The sequence below is a fragment of the Pristiophorus japonicus genome, chromosome 4, assembly GCF_044704955.1.
Source record: "Pristiophorus japonicus isolate sPriJap1 chromosome 4, sPriJap1.hap1, whole genome shotgun sequence".
In the NCBI taxonomy this organism is placed as follows: domain Eukaryota; kingdom Metazoa; phylum Chordata; class Chondrichthyes; family Pristiophoridae; genus Pristiophorus; species Pristiophorus japonicus.
The window spans coordinates 285,541,062-285,557,007 of NC_091980.1; the positions used below are offsets into that span (position 1 = coordinate 285,541,062).

Sequence of the window (15,946 nt, forward strand, 5' to 3'; positions counted from 1 at the left end):
AATCTGTGGTTTCCAAGTCCAGTCTCAAGGTCAACTTCCCAGTCAAATTAGCAAGGCTCTCTTTGCTTGTAGATGGTTTCTTCTCTCCATCCCAGATGGAGTGCTCAGTCCTTGAGTGTGTTTAACAAAGCAAGCAAGCGTAGAAGAGGAGAGAGAGAGAGATGGCTGCAAACTTCCGTCTCTTATACCTGAAAAATTCTTACAAATTCTCGCACCAAAAACCAGTCCTTTGCCTGAGACAGTTCAGCTAAAAGCAATGAATCACATCTTCGGCTTGTGCCTTTGTTACTGGGCTGTTCCTGGGGATAAAGGCTCCAATGAGTCTGGGTGACCAAATAGCTTCCTTTGTCCTGAGGTCCCGCGCTCCGGGGCTCTCAGTCATTTCGATGGCTTAAGCACTGACCAGTTTACCCGATCTCTCCCTGATAGGTTCCCATTACATGACAAAGGGTCCTCCATCTCACTTCAGCCATCCCAGACTATCCCCACCCACCTGATGTGTATTCCTGTGGAACACAGTTGGGCTTGTCCCAAGTCATGCTGTCAGCTTTTTTGAAATATGAAAAAGCAATGTCCAAAACTTAAAGTCCAAAAATGTTTGTATCGATGTTTAAGCCAATTCAGTCGATATTTACGCCGATTCTTACAGCCTTGCAGCTTGTACATCCCCAAATAGGCAGTACCAAATTTTGCCCCCTTGATGTTTCTCATCAGAGTGTTAGGCAAGTATTACTGGCATCAGGCAGTACATTAATAGAGAAAAAAAAATTATCTCAAAGATACATGGACAATTTGCCCAGCCTACTTGTCAACGTTTAAAAACCCTGCTAAAAGATGGAGCTTTAGTTGATGAGGAGTATAGAAGAGATTAGTGAGGATAATAGAAGTGATTAGGGAGAACTGTGAAATCTGTAAGACAGATAGAAGGACGCCCCCACGTCCCATTGTGAGTCTTTCATTGGCACGTGACTTTAACGAGGTAGTTGCCATGGATCTAAAGGTCTGGGACAAAGACAGAAATGTTTCCATCTTATATTTCATTGGCCTGGCTATGAGATTTAGTACTTTTACACTAATATATAGTAAGGAAAAGGTTATTGTAGATAAAATTATGGGAAAATGGATAGGGACTGGATTTGGGACACAGACAAAGTTTTTGACCGATAATGGAGGTGAATTCGCTAACGAGGATTTCAGGGAAATGTGTGAGAATATGAATATCATTGTCATAAATACAGCAGCTGAGAGCCCTTTTAGCGATGGTCTTTGTGAAAGGAATCATCCTGTGATTGATGACATGGTGTGTGAAATTTTGGCTGATCGACCAAGTCTATCATGGGCAGTTCACGCAAAGAATTCACTTCAGATGGTTGGAGGATATTGTCCTTATCAACTAGTCTATGGGCACAATCCCAAATTACCTTCTGTTCTTTGTGATAATCCTCCTGCTCTAGAACGTACTACAATTAATGCCATTTTTCTGAGCATTTAAATGCTTTGCATGTAGGGAGACATGCCTTTATCAAGGCTGAGCTATCAGAGAAAATTTGTAGAGCACTGAAGCAGCGTATTAGACAGCATCTGAGACAAGAGTTCAGTTCAGGAGATTGAGTATATTATAAAAGAGAAGGTCATAGGTAATGGAAAAGCCCTGGTAAGGTAATAGGTCATGATGGTAAGACAGTACTTGTCAAACATGGCAATCAAACTGTTAAGGTTCATTCCTCATGATTAATTGGAATTAATTATAAAATCTCATACTCTGAGCAGTTGATAGAAGTAAACAAGACACCTTGTACCTTGAATGGCCATGTTTTTTTGAGGAGGATCTTAAGGAACAGAATGAAGTAGATCAAGGGTTGGACTGTGGCAATGTGAGTGATCATGACACACAAGACAGAGCTATCACATCCACAAATAATTACCCAAATTGGATACACAGGTGACATATGTTCCAGAAGGGACTCCTAAATGGAGAGACGCAGGTAAATTGGGAAGTGCAGGTAAAGCTACTGGCAGGTTTATACTTGGGTTGAATATTCAGTATGATGGCCAAGAAGCGAAGTGCATGAACTGGCAGAATGGGGTGAAAGAGTGGAAAGTAAGAAAGCACAGTATAAGTAGTGATGGGGAGTCCAGGAGTGACTCCCGCGTCAGAAAACGTTCACGAACAAGAGAAAGAGCCACCGATAGTGCAGGACGGAGATCTCGCAGTAGTAGTTCCTACAGACATAGAAGTGGAAGAGACTTCTTCACCCGGAGAGTGGCGGGCATGTGGAGTTCTCTGCCATTGAGAGTTGTTGAGGCCAGTTCGCTGAATGTATTCAGGAAGGAGTTAGGTGTAGTCCTTGCTACTGGAGGGGATCAAGGGGTGTGACAAGAAAGCAGGAATGGGGTACTGAAGTTGCATGTTCAGCCATGAACTCAGTGAATGGCGGTGCAGGCTCGAAGGGCCGAATGGCCTACTCCTGCACCTATTTTCTATGTTTCTATGGAAGTAGAGACTGTCGCTTGAATAGATTGCGCAATGAAACAAAGACCACAGACCAGTCACATAACAGAACTAGAGTAGAAGTCCTCGAGATCGTGAAGTTTTCGTGGCTGCCAACAAACTTGAGGATAAACGAATAAGAGAGGCAAAACAAAGGGAGTTAGATAGTTGGAACGAATTTGGATTTTATTCTGAGGTAGCAGATAAGGGTCAATCAGCTTTGTCACATTTGTACTGAAAATTTTGTACTGATAAATGTCCTTGCAGAGTGAGGTTGGTAGTTAGGGGTTTTGAAAAGAAACTGGGTGATACAGATGTCAGAGTGGACTCTCTCACTGCTGGAAAAATAATCTATAAAATATTTTTGGCTCTTTTGGCCACATATTCATGAGAGTGGAGATCAATTGATATAAAAGCCTCATCTCTGCAGGGCAATACTTTTCAGAGAGAAGTGTTTTTGAAATTGCCTAAAGAGGCAGCAGATACAGAAGGAAAACTATGGAAACTGAACAAATGTGTCTGTGGCCTGAATGATGCTTCCAGGGTATGGTATTTGTCTGTGAGATCTGTTTTGCTGAAAATAGATTGTGTTCACCTAAAATCAGATCTGGCAAAATGTTTTTGGTATCATAAAGGAAAACTTCAGGCATCTTCATGGTGCATGTTGATGGTTTCTTATAGGGTGATACTGCGGAATTTGAGAAATTCATCATTAATAAGATTAGAGTAGAATTTAAAATTGGGAATCAGGCCTGTGGGGCGTTTTAACGATATTGATTTCGATATTAAGCAAAGTGAGTATGGTATAACTTTAAATCAGCAGTCCAATTTAGAGCGTGTTACTCCCACATCGATTAATCGTACAAGATTATCACAGAAAGGTGATGTTATATCGAAAGAAGAGACAGAGCTATTGCGAAGCTTGATTGGTCATTTGAATGGGTTGTGCACTCAGACTAGACCAGATGCTAGTTTTGATCTGTTGGAGTTAAGCACTTCAGTGAAACACCCCATAGTAGAGAATGTTTTAAGGGCAAATAAAACATTGCAAAGTAAATCTGGATAAATGCGTATTTAAATTCCCATCCTTAGATGACCCAAAGAACATGAAGCTAGTTATCTTTAGCAATGCTTCACATGCCAATCTTCCTGATGGGTATTAGAGTGCAGCTGATTTCATGGTGTTTCTTATGGGTGAGAACGGGAAATGTTGTCCTTTAGCTTGGGAAGCTAAAAAAATAAAAGGGTTGTTGAAACACTGGCTCTTGTGGAGGCGGTGGATATGGGATTCTATTTAGCAAATATCTTGAGTGACATCCTGTACAATGGGAGTATTGTAGATAGTATACCAATTGATTGTTATGTAGACAATCGTTCATTGTGCGATAATATACACTCTACGAGAAATGTGAGTGAGTCAAGATTACGGATTGACCTTGCTGGCTTGAAACAAATGCTGGAGAGAAAGGAAATCTCTAAAATTAAATGGGTGGATTCAAGCCATCAACTGTCAGCTTGTTTTACTAAAAGAAGTGCATGTATGAAGAAATTATTAGGGGTCCTGGAGAAGGATCATCTCACAATGTAATGCTTTGTACAGAGTATGAAAGTCCTAAATTTTTTGAAACTTTGGTTGTATTATTACATGTATAAATTTTCAGAGAGAGAGAAGAGAATCTATTAACTGTATTCAGGTGGTGTATATCATTGGGTGTTGAATTCAGGTGGTGGGTATTAATTGGGGACTCTCTTGTTAATATATATGGGAGTAGGCGCGGGAAGTGGGGCAAGCTTATCTTGCGGGGGGAGGGGGGGTGCAGAGTATGTAAAGAGTGTCTTTCTAAATAAAGGTGTGTAAGCGACTGAAGACTTGGCTCCAATATCCTTCACAATCTGACTATCCGACTTTTACACGAATAACCTAGAAAATGTCAAATCCTGATGGAACAGAGAAGCACGGAGCTGTTCACTCGAACAACAGGCACTGGATAAGACTGATCATAGCTGCTGAATGGCAAAACCAAACATATGGTGATAAGTGTATCAGTTTTCTGCAGATATTAGCACTCTTGGCTCTGGGCCAGAACGTTACGAGTTGATGCCCCACACCAGGAGTTTGAACGCATAAAGTAAGTTCAACCGTGAGAGAGTGCTCCATTGTCAGAGGTGCCATCCTTCAGCTGAGACAAAGGTGCTGATTGTCTAATTCAGGTGGATATTAAAGATCAAACAACAGGGTGCTGTTCTGACTCAACCATAACCGCCAAAAGATTATTAACTGGTAATTCGTCTCAGTGCTGTCTGTGCTATATTTTGTGTAGTTTGCTTTACTGTATGCTATAACTGCTTCCACATTTACTATTACTGGAGTAATATAGTGAAGGTATGAAGAACTTTGTGTTCTAATTCTTACTTTAATTCTGAGTTCATTATAACAGTTGGATGTATAAGTACATTGGTAGAGCATTTAACTGCAATTCAAGGGTTTGTCTAGTTTAAGTCTGGCTATCACCTTATTTAGGTTTAGGAAAATTATACAGAGATTCTGGGTGGAAGGGACAGTCCAAACTAAGACATCTATACATCGAGTGTAGAAGATGGACTGAACGACCTTTACCCATTCAGTCACTAAAATTCTTGCCAACAAGAAGCCTAATATGTGACAGAATACAATGCAGAATAACAAAATACTAAGATCTTCCATTATCATGTTCACAATAACTATTCCCTGTGGTAGCGAGTTGCACATTCTCACCATTTTCTGGGTAAAGAGGTTTCTTCTGAATTCCCTATTGGATTTCTTGGTGACTATCTTATTTTGATCGCCTTTAGTTTTGCTCATCCCCACAAGTGGAAACAGTCTCTCTGTATCTATTCTATCAAAACTTTTCATAATTTTATAGACCCCTCAGCCTTCTCTTTCAAGAGAAAAAGAGACCCAGAGGGCAAAATTTTGTTACACCCCGTGTGAGGTGAGGTGGGACTTCCTACTCCCAGCACGAAGGTTCCGTCCCGGCCGTGAAATTCCGGTTACCGCCTCTTAGAGGAAGTGGAGCGCAATGTCGCGCACTCCACTTTCCTTTGGGGTGGGTTTGAGGGCGCTATGCAGCCTCTCCACATAGCACTGACGCGTTTCAATAGGGGGGGAGGCTGCGAACTCTGCAGGCCATTTGAAGACCTCCACTTGGGCCACCAGGGCTAAGGGGTTCCGTGGCCGCAGCCTGGCACTGAGACGGAGTGCCAAGCTGCACGATCATGACCGAGAAAGGAGCGGCAAACGGCCCAACCGGTAAGGGGGGGGAAACAAAGATGGCACTGCGCGGCACAGCGCACCTCCCCTTTAAGGTTCGCCCCACAATGGGTCACTGGCCTGGTTCACGACCTGCGAGGCTGGCGGGGGCATTGCCCAAGGTAGACAATTTCCGCCAGGGGGCGGATAGTGGCCGCTGCGGGACGAAAAGGGGTTGCCGCGCATTGAGATGAAGTCATTGCCGGAGGCACCAAAGTGTTCATGCTTCCGCTAACTACCATGCAATTTTGCGAAAAGTTTTGCACCCAGTTAGCGCCTCCTGGAAGTGCTAACAGGAGGCGCAGAATTGGAGAATTTCGTCTCCCCAGCCTGTTCATCCTTTCCTATTGTTTTAATAGTTACTCTGTAGATTGGAAATGGCTGGCTTTCTTTTTATATATTTTATTTGAATGGGACAGAAATTTCAATGTGTGATGGTATGAAACCTAAACTGTGACCTATGTAGCTTACAACTTTTATAAGGATATTAGTGGTAAGGATATAAGGATAATATTCTGCATAACTGGGATGATATGCAGTCTAATAAAAACAGAAACCTTACCATGTGTAACACGCAATGTATTATTCTGCTGCTTGGTTATTTTGTCCTTTTAAAGTAACAGATTATAATTGCTGGTAAGCACAAACTGAATAAGAGCATCAATTCATCGTCAGTCTGCAGGTCAGAATGATGGCCTGATTTGTCTTTTCATTAAGTGTGATTGCTGAGATCAAGTAAGAAGCTGCAGATATTCTGGGGCAGATTTTCTTCTTCGGCACTGAGCCCGAGGAGCTTATTGTAAATTCAGGCAAAAGCTTCTCACAACTTTTGGCAAATAAAAATGAAAAACTCTCAGAAGGCCTCCATTAAACTAATAATGTGCCATATTCCAGCTGATGGAAAACAATGTTTCATTCCCTTTTGCTCGTTATTTGACTTATTTGTTAAACAAATTCTCATAAAGTCTTAATTGAGCACATCTGCTGCATGTGATCTATATTGGTGGGATGCTGTACGCGTGCTAATTATACAAACAGGAAAACACAGCAGTGCAAACTTAAATATAGGTAAATGTCGCCCTGCAGACGGTTTGCTTGAACTTGTATGTAGAGTTACACCTGTGAAGAGACTGAAGTGAGGACATAGTTTACTCAGACGTACACGTAAATAGGGTGCTCAGCAGTTGTAAAACAGGTACCAAGACAGTTGTTTTAAAGTTAGCATTGCAGTCTTTCGGCCTTGTACTAAGCAAAATGGTCGGGAAGAGGGGCGTGCAGAATGGACAGAATCAGATCAGGGGTGGAGTAAGGATGGAATCATGGTTGTAATTCTGTTTCTTTGCTCTAATGATACCTTAGAACCAAGTGCAGTCACATCATAAAACAGAGAAGCGGGAAAATGGACTGCTATTTTTAAAATAAATGTGTCAGCTTCTGTGTAAAAATAGTGCAACGGGAATAGAGCACAGGCACATTAAGTATCATATTTGAATGTCACTGATTGGAAGTTCGAGTCACCCATTTCCATGGCAAGCCTCTCACTAGTCCCAGTGTCTTTATACATTTCACAACTTTCTTCACTTTATATTCATGCGAATAGTGAAAGGAGGAGAGCAAAACTCAAGGTCAAAAGTGTAAATTTTTATCTGAGCAATCCAGCTTCCCTTCCAGTGCTTCCACTGTATCCAATTCTTCCATTAGGGTAGATTGTAGTGTTAGTCTGATATCTTGTAGCTCCAGCTTCATAACCTTTTTTTTTATTCGTTCCTAGGATATGAGCATCGCTGGTAAGGCCATGCATTTATTGCCCATCCCTAATTGCCCTTGAGAAGGTGATGGTGAGCCGCCTTCTTGAACCGGTGCAGTCTCCATGGTGAAGATATTCCTACAATGCTGTTAGGGAGGGAGTTCTATAATTTTGTGCCAGCAACAATGAAGGAACAGCGATATATTTCCAAGTCAGGATGGTGTGTGACTTGGAGGGGAACTTGGAGGTGATGGTGTTCCCATGCGCCTGCTGCTCTTGTCCTTCTAGGTGGTAGAGTTCACAGGTTTGGAAGGTGCTGTTGAAGAAATTTTGGCGAGTTGTTGTAGTGCATCTTATAGATGGTACACACTGCAGCCATGGTGTGTCAGTGGTGGAGGGAGTGAATGTTTACGGTGGTGGATGGGGTGCCAATCAAGCGAGCTGCTTTGTCCTGGATGGTGTCCAGCTTCTTGAGTGTTGTTGGAGCTGCACTCATCCAGGCAAGTGGAGAGTATTGCATCACACTCCTGACTTGTGCCTTGTCGATGGAGGAAAGGCTTTGGGAAATCAGGAGGTGAGACAATGAGTTTCTGGTCAATGGTGATCCCCAGGATGTTGATGGTGGGGAAATCCGGTGAAGGTAATTCTGTTGAATATCAAGGGGTGGTGGGTAGACTCGCTCTTGTTGGAGATAGTCATTGCCTGGCTCTTGTGTGGCACAAATGTTACTTGCCATTGATCATCACTAGCCTCAATGTCATCCAGGTCTTGCTACATGCGGGCATGGACTGCTTCATTATCAGAGGAGATACGAATGGAACTGAATACCGTGCAATCATTAGCGATCATCCCCTTCTGATCTCATGATGGAAGGAAGGTCATTGATGAAGCAGCTGAAGATGGATGGGCCTAGGATACTGCTTGGAGGAATTCCTGCAGCAATGTACTGGGGCTGTGATGATTGGCCTCCAACCACCACACCCATCTTCTTTTGTGCTAGATATGACTCCAGCCAATGGAGAGTTTTCCTCCTGATTCCCATTGACTTCAGTTTTACTCGGGCTCCTTGATGCCACACTTGGTCAAATGCTGCCTTGATTTCAAGGGCAGTCACTGTCACCTCACCTCTGGAATTCAGCTCTTTTGTCCATGTTTGGACCAAGGCTGTAATGAGGTCTGGAACCAAGTGGTCCTGGCGGAACCCAATCTGGGCATCAGTGAGCAGGTTATTAGTGAGTAAGTATGTGCTTGATAGCACTGTCGATGACACCTTCCATCACTTTGCTCATGAATGAGAGTAGACTGATGGGGCGGTAATTGGTTGGATTGGATTGATCCTTCAGGTGCCAATGGGAAACTTCAGAGATGTTTACCTTCTTGGAATTTTTATCTGTGGTTGTACACCTCCATTAAATAAAGGAGATTTTACACTATAGATGTGCAGTGATAGGTAGATTCTCAGGGACCAAAAATCCATGGGCCTTCATTATAAATGTCAGGAACCGCCAATGCTCTGGAGTCTAGAGGTCATGGGGAGGGTTCCTAATTAACATGAAACTGGCGGCCACCTGCAGCACTATGGCCACATCTTGGATGTCCACCGGAGCAGGGGGAGCAGGAGAGGTGGTGGTGGGAAGTCCAACGTTCTTCATCCAGCACCCCGGCCCAAGTTTCTTTTCAGGATCCAATCTCTTCCAGATGCTAGCTCTTTTCTTCCAGGATCCAGGCCGGTATCCCCCAGTGGGCTCCACTTAGGCTGCTGAGCAAGCCAGCATGTTTTATTCATCCCACCGTACCTGCCACACAGCGTGACTGACGACAGGGTTGAGGAAAGTTCCAGCCTGGAATTTTCTCCCCCAGCCAAACTCCTGTCCACATCATGGGCCATGTTTGGGGCAGACGGATTCAACTCTAAACAGGACTCACCAGGAACATCGAAATGGTGGGCAGAATCTTCCGTTGCACTTCTAGGAGTGTGTACGAAGCAGCGATTGAAATTCAGATCCATAATCTCTGCCTCTGTTGACTGCACTTCGTAGTGTAAAGTAGATGAGGTTCTGGAAACCAACTAGATCATAGACACACAAAAATATAGATTGGAATTAAGAGAGTATAGTTTGTACAAAGTAAATGCAGGGAGTTGGTCCCACATTTGCATTCTGGATCTTTCTCATTATATAGGGGAGCTCCACAGAGACCGGCTTCCAAGTTGCCAACTAAAAACTGGAGAGCAATCCATGGGGTCATTCACACACAGAACCAAAGAAGGAAGCCACTCAGCCCTTCATGTCTGTGCTGACTCTTTGCTAGAGAAATCCAAAATGAATCCTATTGCCACATTCTCTTTCTTGTTAGCCCGATATGGTCATCTGCTTCAAACATATATCCATTTTCCACTGAAGGATGCAATGGTCTCTCAAAATAAAATATGAGAGGAAGCTTGCTGGGAACATAAAAACTGACTGCAAAAACTTCTATAGATATGTGAAGAGAAAAAGATTAGTGAAAACAAACAGTCAGATTCAGGTAAATTTATAGTGGGGAACAAAGAAATGGCGGACCAGTTAAACAAATACTTTGGTTCTGTCTTCACTAACGAAGACACAAATAACCTTCAGAAATACTCGGGGACCAAGGGTCTAGTGAGAAGGAGGAACTGAAGGAAATCCTTATTTGGCGGGAAATTGTGTTAGGGAAATTGATGGGATTGAAGGCCGATAAATCCCCGGGGCCTGATAGTCTGCATCACAGAGTACTTAAGGAAGTAGCCCAAGAAATAGTGGATGCATTGGTGATCATTTTCCAACAGTCTATCGAATCTGGATCGTTTCATATGGACTGGAGGGTAGCTAATGTAACACCACTTTTTAAGAAAGGAGGGAGAGAGAAAATGGGTAATTATAGACCGGTTAGCCTGACATCAGTAGTAGGGAAAATGTTGGAATCAATTATTAAAGATGAAATAGCAGCACATTTGGAAAGCAGTGACGGGATCAGTCCAAGTCAGCATGGATTTATGAAAGGGAAATCCTGCTTGACAAATCTTCTAGAATTTTTTGAGGATGTAACTGGTAGAGTGGACAAGGGAGAACCAGTGGATGTGGTGTATTTGGACTTTCAAAAGGCTTTTGACAAGGTCCCACACAAGAGATTGGTGTACAAAATTAAAGCATATGGTATTGGGGGTAATGTACTGACGTGGAGAGAGAACTGGTTGGCAGACAGGAAGCAGAGAGTCGGGATAAAAGGGTCCTTTTCAGAATGGCAGGCAGTGACTAGTGGGGTGCCACAGGGCTCAGTGCTGGGTCCCCAGCTATTTAAAATATACATTAATGATTTGGATGAGGGAATTGAGTGTAATATATCCAAGTTTTCAGATGACACTAAGCTGAGTGGCGGTGTGAGCTGTGAGGAGGACGCTAAAAGGCTGCAGGGTGAGTGGGCAAACACATGGCAGATGCAGTATAATGTGGATAAATGTGAGGTTATCCACTTTGGGGGCAAAAACACAAAGACAGAATATTATCTGAATGGTGGCAGATTAGGAAAAGGCAGTGCTCTGAGAACTGGCTGTCATGATAAATCAGTCATTGAAAGTTGGCATGCAGTCATTGAAAGTTGGCATGCAGGTACAGCAGGCGGTGAAGAAGGCAAATGGTATGTTGGCCTTCATAGCTAGGGGATTTGAGTATAGGAGCAAGGAGGTCTTACTGAAGTTGTACAGGGCCTTAGTGAGGCCTCACCTGGAATATTATGTTCAGTTTTGGTCTCCTAATCTGAGGAAGGATGTTCTTGCTATTGAGGGAGTGCAGCGAAGGTTCACCAGACTGATTCCCGGGATGGCAGGACTGACATATGAGGAGAGACTGGATTGACTGGGCCTGTATTCACTGGAGTTTAGAAGGCTGAGAGGGGATCTCATAGAAACATATAAAATTCTGATGGGACTGGCCAGGTTAGATGCAGGAAGAATGTTTCCAATGTTGGGGAAGTCCAGAACCAGGGGACATAGTCTAAGGATAAGGGGTAAGCCATTTAGGACTGAGATAGGAGAAATTTCTTCACTCAGAGAGTTGTTAACCTGTGGAATTCCCTACTGCAGAGAGTGTTGATGCCAGTTCATTGGATATATTCAAGAGGGAGTTAGATATGGCCCTTACGGCTAAAGGGATCAAGGGGTATGGAGAGAAAGCAGGAAAGGGGTACTGAGGTGAATGATCAGCCATGATCTTATTGAATGGCGGTGCAGGCTCAAAGGGCCAAATGGCCTACTCCTGCAACTTTTTTCTATGTTTCTATGTTTCACTCAACTGCTCTCTATGTCAAAGCATTCTTTGCTCCCGCAACTCTGCACAAAGAAATTTCTCCTAACCTCTTTCCTCATTCTCTTAGAGACAACTTAAATTGATGATGCCTTGTCAGTGACACCCCAACCAGAGGAAAGAAACGTTCTCCTTTCCTGAAACAGAATAAGTGCAAAACTAAAACCATCTGAAGTGAGGGAGAATCCAAGTTAATTTAAATGATACCTGTTACATTAAAAGGAGTAGATTTCAAATGGTGAATGACCCATTCTTGTTCAATACTTTCTTATGCATATTGCACCTGGGAATCAGCACGCAAAACCCAGAGTGACCTTGAGAATAGATCACAACACTACAGTAGATACCACGTGTGCTGCAGCATCAATTTACCTACTGTCGGTATGCAAGACGTTCAACTGGACTTTCAGAGCAAGTTGTTCCTGGCTTTTTTCAACTCCACAAAATAACAATGATTTGTCTACAAAAACGCAATCAGTTAGTCTACATTTCAAGAATAACCTTAAAATAAAATCATTGTATGAAGCACTTTGAGACCTTTTGACAATGTGGTTAAAGTGCTATATAAATGCAAGTATTGCTTCTTTTTTCACATGCACTCAGGTGTAAAGAACTGATATTTTTCTTTTCCTTTCAACTTTATCAGACTTTTGCCTTTGTTATATTTTTATTATGGTTAATATCTTTCTAAAGTTCACACATGTAGGCGAGATATTAAGGTTATTATCAGTCCGAGCTACACACGGGGGCGCGAACTTCCAGCCCCCATTAGAACAGAAGAAATGTTATTAGAAAAAAATTGATATGCTTAAAAAATTGATATGCTTAAAAAGGATTCTTTAATAATACGAAGAGTCTTGTCTGGCTTTTGCACGAGAAGCAGAAGGCATAACTGTTTATAAGGATAATAAATGCCTTAGTAACACTTTACAAGTGTCATCGTTTGAACTCAATTGACACTGCGAGCTAATTACAATAATCACAGCTTTAAGAATGTCTGCTTATCTCTCCTAATCACATAGTACAAGGTTGGCCTTTGACGCTTTTATATGAAGCATGTATTATTTAATCAAAATCTTCACAGGGAAATGGCACCCGCACGGAAGAGGGCTGCTCTTATTTTGTGTTTCTATGTGCAAGCCTTGCAATTTCATGTTAAAAAAAATCAGCACTGGGTCTTTAATCTGTCTCCCTTCCACCTTATGTATTGTCAGATTACATGGTCGTTTTTACCTTATCAATGAATATTTTTAGCTGGGGAGCGGATACTGTCAGAGCTTCTACATGAATGTCGAGTAGCAGCGGGGGGTTCTTCCAATATATCGTTGATGAGTTACTTTCTGGCAGTGGCGATATCACCAAAATTACAGTACTTACTGTTTAATTGCATGAGGTCAGAACCAGAGGCTTTTTTTTGAAAAGAAGCAGGTTGTGTGATTAATCAATCAGCTGGAGCGAATGGGGAGATCAAACAAGTATCTACAATCTACAGAACTAGCATTAGAATATCGGCATTTGTCCAATTATTCATAAAGGAAATGCAAGGAAGTTACTACAAGATGTTCAAAGAATGAATACATTGCCATTTGATTGTGCTTTATTGCGCTTAAATTTCTGCAGATTTTGAAACTAGTTAGATTGGGAGTGGATCAATGCTGAAGCACACAAGTAAGTAGAAAGAAATAAACATTTATGAATAGAGGGGCATTCAATAAAAACTGGAGAAATTCATGAAGGAAAAATATAGCTAACCATTTTCTGTAATTAAGCGGAAATAGAATGAAAACACTTTTATTCCGTTCAGAGATTTCAGAGGGTATTAAAAAGATATAATGAAAACAAATTGTTGGGACTCTTATTGCAGCTTATAGCGCGTGCCGTTATTTAAGTGCAAATGCCACAGCAACTTCAGGTGAGGACAAATGTGCAGGTAAACCCAGAAATCGAGAAGTTGCTGATGATACAGCACTCTGCTGTTAGCTTTGCAAAAGTGGCATCTCGCTGTCTGTTCTCCCCATTCAAATAGATTGAACAGCAAGAAGTTCCTGCACTTGCACTGTCGGTACAAAGTAAACTTGCCACAGAAAGTTAAATCAAGTCAAAGTACCCTTTTAACAACATGATAAGTGTTAATTACTGCCACTTAATTTCTCTGGCACTGAAAATTAACTATTACAAGTGTGGAGTCTCATTTCTTCAGATTTTAATTTTTGTTTCTTTTTACTTTTTCTTTTTGTCTCTTTTTTTCTATCTCCCTTAATCCATTCTTTCTTCCCCTCTATTTATTTCTCTTTTTGCAACTTTTGACATTGAATTCACCCACTCTAATTTACACTTCCTTGTTCAGACCATGCACTCTTCATTTCACAATCCTTCAATCTAATTAATTAAAGAGATACACAGTTTCTTGCCCTGTTCACTCAGATTCCAGATGCCCTGTAGAGGGCGCCACGCCATTTCCATCTCGCACTTCCAGCAACTTGCCACACAAAATGTCATGGAAATTAAACTGGCAAGAGCAAGTCTAACTAAGGTGGGCACCTTTCATTGACTGGTTACAGGAAATTTTGAGCCATTGTAAGTTTCAAATTTTCAAAGTACTTGTGACGACTTTGTGCTGCAGTATCTACTACAATCAATGCAAGTCATACGGATGTGAATACTGTCGAAGAAAGGTAACCTTTTCACAAAGGTAACCAACTAGAAGGTAATGTAAAAAACATCAAATTAATTATTTTCTTTAAGTAAGTTTTCAATGGCAGAACTTAAAGATTCATTGAAGAAGACTGGATATGTATCAGATCTTTGGTTTCACAAAAACCTGAAATTTAGGATTTCCAAACCCAAGCTTGAATCTGGAAGACAGCCAGATGTTCACTTCCAGTTGTTACTCTATTGAGGAAAAATCCAATATGCTGTTTAAAACAAAATTTAGAAAGAGAATTTTAAATTTACAAGATCACTCGATAAATATGGACGAGGAAGGCCATTTGGACCATCATAGTATTTCCATTTTGACAATAACTCTGGTTCCTCATAACATCCAATTGTCTTTTCAATTCCTGCAAGATTGCTTCTCCGACTATATTACCTACAACATAGTAGACTTCAGGATTCTAGAATCTCATTATAATGTACTGTCGTTGCTGGTTTGTGGAGTTCCACTATAAACGTCCTGTTCCACCCTAAATTCCACTCATCTATCACCTCTCCTCACTGTCCTCCACTGATTTCTCTGAACATTTACTTTAAAATCCTTGTCTTCGTCTATAAATCTCTTCATGGCCTTGCTCCGCCCAGCTTCTACACTGCCCCAGTTCTTTCTATCCCAGCTCATGCCTTCTGCTCTTCTCAGTCTGGACTACTATGCACCCATTCCCCTGCTTCACCATTGTTGCCCAAGCCTCCAGCAGACAACTCTCTGAAATGCCCTTCCCCTTTGCTTCATCTCTCCCCACTTTCAAAAGGCTCCACAAAAACTACTTCCTCACCTTTGGTCACTTGCCTTAACTCTTCTCCCAATCACTGCTCCATCTGAATTCCTCCCCATCTCCCCTGTATAAGTGCATTTGTTGCATTGCTACGTTAAAGGTATGTTGTGGGAAATTCAAAGAGAGAGCCTCGTGACATTATTAGCTCAGCAAAGAAGGAATGGTCTGTCCTTCATGGCATATTTTATTAACAAAAGGGAATATCAACCATCGGCTTAGTTTCGCTATATACTGCCACTCACTGCTCGCCCCTCAGAAGGTCTGTCATACCTCCTTTATCCATGAGAATAATAACATAAGAACATAAGAAATAGGAACAGGAGTAGGCCATTTGACCCCTCGAGCCTGCTCCGCCATACAATAAGATCATGGCTGATCTGATCTTGTCCTCAACTCCACTTCCCTGCCCTCTCCCATAACCCTTGACTCTCTTATCACTCAAAAATCTGTCTATCTCCACCTTAAATATATTCAATGACTCAGCCTCTATAGGTCTCTGGGGCGGAGAATTCCAAACATTCACGACCCTCTGAGAGAAGAAATTCCTCCTCATCTCCGTTTTAAATGGACAACCCCTTATTTTGAAATTATGCCTCCGAGTTCTAG

At 42.0% G+C, this 15,946-nt stretch overlaps 1 protein-coding gene across 1 annotated transcript in view; it reads right to left on the bottom strand.

The window, feature by feature from the left end:
* The window catches only part of LOC139262374 (protein phosphatase 1 regulatory subunit 37), a 374,617-nt gene that overhangs the window by 210,217 nt on the left and 148,454 nt on the right, over window positions 1–15,946 (bottom strand). The gene's annotated exons all lie outside the window — the stretch shown is intronic.